At 37.5% G+C, this 5,481-nt stretch overlaps 1 long non-coding RNA gene across 1 annotated transcript; it reads right to left on the bottom strand.

The window, feature by feature from the left end:
- Positions 1-3,679: 3,679 nt before the first annotated feature.
- LOC116034562 lies at positions 3,680-5,256 on the bottom strand. Its single transcript, XR_004101138.2, has 2 exons — positions 3,853-5,256; positions 3,680-3,776 (listed from the first exon to the last, which is right to left on the bottom strand). It is a non-coding gene; the product is annotated as an uncharacterized LOC116034562 (long non-coding RNA).
- Positions 5,257-5,481: the final 225 nt, after the last annotated feature.

Genomic DNA, 5,481 nt, shown 5'->3' on the forward strand with positions numbered 1-5,481 from the left:
GTATTTCACCATTCTGATGTAGGATTCTAAAATGAAAGGCTTTGAAAAAGTCCAATTAAAGCTACATTTTACTTCAGGGTGATAATACACCACGCCCAGACTGTCACTTGGGTAATATCCAGCCTGGTCGCGCAGAATTCCGTAAAATGATGACGAATTGTTAACAGCGCATTAGATGAAGGTGGCACGGAATGTGTGAAAAATCTGTGTGGCCACCACGGAAAACAATGCCAATATAAAGTCAATGAGAAGATGACGTAGCATTAAGAGCGATTATGGTGGTGAGTACTATGTGAGGCCGAAATTCCACGTAAGGAGGTTGTTTGGGCTGGTGGATGGGTCAAACACAGGACTTTCACCCAGGAGACCTGGGTTTGTGTCCCGCATGTCAAGTTTCCTAAAGTCGCTCTCTTCTTTTACGTTCTGTTCTTCCCACGTGTCACAGAACCGTAAGCCCACCCACGACCTTTTCCTGAAGCCAACTGTCCTGTTCTTCCCGCGTGTCACGGAACTGTAAGCCCACCCATGACCTTTTCCTTAACTTAAGGGGCTGTGTTTATTTATCAGAATTCTTCCGTGGGCCCATCATGGAATTTTCTGCGATCCGTGTTCATTTCATGGAATTCTTCCTTGGGCCCATCACGGAATGTTTTGCTATTCCGTGAAACTGCCACAGATTTTGAGTTGTCACTCGGGTAATATCGGACCATGCTGATGTAGGATTTTAAAATTAAAGGCTTTGAAAATGACCAAATAACGCTATATTTTAACTCTTTTTCAGGCTGCTAATTAAAGCCATATTTTAAATCTTTTTCAGGCTGCTCTAAAAAAATGAAACCTCCTGTTTAGCTAGACTAATTTCAAGCTCAGAGTGATAGTACACAACCCCCAGACTGTCAGTCTGGGAATATCGCACCATTCTGATGTAGGATTTTAAAATTAAAGGCTTCGAAAATGAAATGAGATCAGGTTGGTTACGTATTATGTATACAACTGTGTGTCAAAGAACAGTTTATGCCTGAAAACATATTTTATTTGCCATCCACGTCTCAGTAACAGAAAAAAGAAGGTGTCAGCATTGCTTTTCAGCTCAGCAGAATAGTCTCTCCCAAGTTCCACATAATGGTATTTGAGTTGATGCGTTCACTGTTCTTTGGTAGTGTAGGGCAGTGGTTCCCAACTTTTTATTTTTTTTTATTTCTACCATTCATGTTTTCACCTGTTTTAAATTCTTGTGTTCAGGTGTTACAGCTGATACATTATTTTAATATATAATTTTTTTTTTTTTTTTTTTTTTTTTTCAGAAACTGGCTTATCCACCTGGCGCGCTATTGGCGGGTTTAACACGATGATGATAAAGAAGTGACTAAGCAGCTTTTTGTTTACATTCAACAAGCCGGCCACCGAAGAGCAGCAACCGGCAGCAACCCGTTGATGTCGCTGCTACGTCACCCGGATCGTTGGTCTGATTGGTTGAAGGACTATCCAGTTGCGTACAGAGTCATTTGAACTATGCCCGTTGATCACGCCTCTTGTGCAGAGAAAATACAGAGCAGACTCCCCAGACTAATGTTTAATCTTTTAATCTAATCTAATCTTAATCTAATCTTAAAGATTGAGCTTGGTCTGGTGATACCCAGACTACCATTTAGCTGTTTCTGGATTTTACCCGCTGCCATTGAATTGTAGATGTTTTTCCAATTTTCTTTTCTGAAAACAGTTCTAAACCATATTGAGATTTTTCCTAGTTTGTTTTTCCTCTTTTTCAATAACTACAGCCAACATTTCTTTCATTATTTTTATTCTACTGTAGATGCACACATTTTCCAAGAAATACCAAATATGTCAGGGTGAACTTGGGGGAAATGTGTGTTATTTACTATAATAATCATATTCATAGCTTACAAAATAACTGTGTGAATATAAAATAGAAGGTTGAGCATATTAAAGAAACTTAAGAACTATACTAAAATACTAAATAAAGGTGGAAAGTTGGAAATTGTTGAATTTCTATATTAGTACTATATAACTTTTTAGTTTTGTGCTGCGCAACTAATTGTTATTTAAACATTACAAATCCTGGGTATCAAGTGTTTGCACACATTGAAAGCAGTCTCTCTGCTGTTATTGCTTATGATCATAGGCATACATTCGGTGGTATCATGCTGCCATCTAGTGGGATTCTTTTTTTTTTTTGCACAAACCTTTTACACGTGTGCCAAATCTAAACACAATAGCGGGGCATGGCTAGTCTGGCTATCACCAGTTTACCCAGTCTAGGGCATGGCCTCACTCTCAAATGGATTGTCATGTATTTTATGTTATATAAAGGCCATGAAAACCAATTTACTCACCCACCTTCTTACTATGAGCATGTAGGTCCTACATGATCATAACATTTAAACAAAGTTTTGGTTATTTTAGTGGAGAGAGTTTCTGTATTTTATGTCTGAGCCCTGTTTTTAAGTGTAAACTCCTAATAAATTATTCCCTAAGGAACTCAGGTTTTTTTGTATTTTGCAAACTTGACTCATTTGTTAATGAACATATTGTCATATATACATAGCCAAGGTTTTAAGGCCACCACACAGGTGATTTCAGTTATTCTTGCTAATTAGACCTCTGCTCAGTTTGAAAGTGGGCCATAGCTTAGATGAGATGTCTTCATATACCAATAATAATGATTGTTGATTGATGATAAGTTGTCATTTGTCCTGCCCTATCAGGTGCAACAAAGCTAACGAGACTCCAAAAGATGTCAGTTAATCAGTCTATACACACACACACAGTGCTCAGAAGAGGTTTAATCAGCCAGATTAAATGAGAACACGTGTTGGTGTTCAGAGCCTTTAAAGCCACATTTTCAGAGGCTTTGATTTTTTGATATGTTGCAGCCTTATGCAAAAATTGGTAAATGTATCACCCCCTTCAATCTACACACTCAATTTAAACAAAAAAGCCCAGCTCAGAAGAGGGTTCCAGTGATGGTTGTCCGTTCCCCCCCCCCTGCAAAATAACAAAGTGAAACAAGTGAATCGGTCGAATCCTTTCAGAATTCGCTGAATATTAACAAACCACTTCCTGTTCCAGATGTGTTGGTCTGCCAGGTTTCACTCAGTTTTAAGTTATATGTCATGCTTTATCGACCACCCCACATACCTGCAGAATAATATAAGCAAATCACACAAAATGCATTTTTATCATTTAGAACTCAAACTCTGTAATATACAGTATGTCATTTCAGTGTTCTTTTAATGTTTGAGACAGTTCTCCTGGCTAAATAAGCTATTCACTGCAAAAACCATTGGGTTATATAGAAAATTAAATCAGTGTTTTTTCGTAGCAGGATAAAGGCTAAATGTTGAATAGTAATTCAAACTTTCAGTCATTCAGTCGGCAGATGTTGGAACTTCCAGTTAATGGGAGTCCTATGGAATATTTTAAAAGGAAACAAAGGATGTTGGATACTCAGAGTTTTACTTGACTTCCTTTATTGTCCGATCATCCGGCACATGATGAAATAAACAAGCAAAACTTGTACAATCAGTTATGCAATCAATGTATCCAAAGCCACTGATTTGAGCTGATAAATATAATAAAGAACGTTCCAAAGTAGAATTTGGACAAGAAGTTAGTTTGTAGGGCTCATTTTTGTTTTTATTCACACACAAAAGGGAAATACTGGATTTGTAATTATTTATTTTCACATTGGCTGTATTTTTCAAGACTTCTCTTGCAGCAAGAAACACAATGTTTCAATGTGGCGATGCAAAATGCTTGAAAATAATTTCAACTAGACTGAAATAATAATAATAATAATAATAATAATAATAATCTTTTTTTTTTTTAAACAAAATTATGAGCCTTACTGGTTTGGTATACTAGTTTAAAATATTTGATTAATGAAGAAAATGACAACGTTTGAAGACAGGATGCCATGCTACACCGTTAAACATTCAATGTTACATTTCAAAATCAGAAAATTGTTAACTGATCCATATGATCCACTTTTTCCCATAAGGAACATTGTTGGTGTGTAATGAGAGAACCTCAAAGCAACAATGTTTTCAGGTTTCCAACGCCCCCCCCCCTGTATAAAATAAATGCCACTACTTGAGCCTACTGAAATTGCTACTGTAAATGTTTCAATGTAAAAACTATAATTTCTCAAATCCTGATAATCTCTACAGACATGTAGCATTCTCTGACAATGTGATATACAAAATAGTCTTTTTGTTGAGGAATAAAAATGTGGAAATGTCCACAGAGACACACAAGAATACAATCATGCCAAGATGAACTATTTCTCTAGACTCATCTATAGAGTTTTGTGATTATTGATATCTGCCTGTGGAACAAGGCAACAAAATTACAAAATGACTATACAACTTCAAAATAGGAAAGTAGTTCTTTTTAAAAAGATAAGTTGGTAACCGGATTTCCATTTCTCATTGACATACACACTGAATGCTGTTTTTGCTTACAGACATAGAGGGTTGAACAACTTGGAATACAGGTGGCAGAGTATGTTTCCATTTTGACAGAAATAACGTTACGGACTCACATTCATTATTTCAGACTGATACTGAAACAGCAGCTCGTCACAAAACTCTTCTCTCACTGATCACTCAGTGTGTTAAGCCCTGTATGGTGGACTTTGGAGTCATTTAATGGTTGCAAACACCAGTAAAGGTATCCAATAAAGCATTTTAAAAACATGGGAATGCTGTGCTGTAACAAAAGACACCCTGACAACTGGATATTTGGACATGTTTGATTTAATTTAGTTTGTGATTATTGGGGCTAATTGGAGGTAGAATATAGCCCAATAGACATCAAGGGAAGGCCCAAGGCACTCGTCTTAAGAAATGTTTTTTAAAATGCCTTTAATTCATCTGGCATCATCAGTTTAAAACCAACTTCTTCAGGGAGTTAGAGGCACAGGAATGGGGTGAAACTATTTCAAACACCAGGTGCACCTGATGATTTGCTCACACCTGCTGTTTTAAATAGTTTCATCCCATTCCTGTGCCTTTAACCTCCTAACATTAACATTTGTTTTCTTAAGATGAGTGCCTTGGGATTTTCCTTGATATCTATTGGATTTATTCTTGCCCTCTACCAAAGAGCACCATCTTTTGTTCACTGTGGGTGTTTTCACATATAGTCCTCTTTAAAGGACCCAAACTCAGTCCTCTTAAGGCCGCTACAGACCAACCAGACGGCCGACCGTTGGCAGAAAAGGCAGTTGGACTGATCAGTCTCCCCGAGTTGGTCAAACAAATGCCTTGGAACACACCAAAGCAACGAGACGTAATACGTCTCCATAACAGCAGGCGGCGCTAATCTGTATTGTAGCCCAAAAAATGAAAACCGGCAGCTAATTGGATAACACGTCACGTGGGTCTGGCTGCTACTTCCGGATTTTGGATTTTTCAAACGGCCATTAATGGCGACTCATTCAGAATACGATCTCATATT

The sequence above is a fragment of the Sander lucioperca genome, chromosome 6 (assembly GCF_008315115.2).
Source record: "Sander lucioperca isolate FBNREF2018 chromosome 6, SLUC_FBN_1.2, whole genome shotgun sequence".
NCBI lineage: Eukaryota > Metazoa > Chordata > Actinopteri > Perciformes > Percidae > Sander > Sander lucioperca.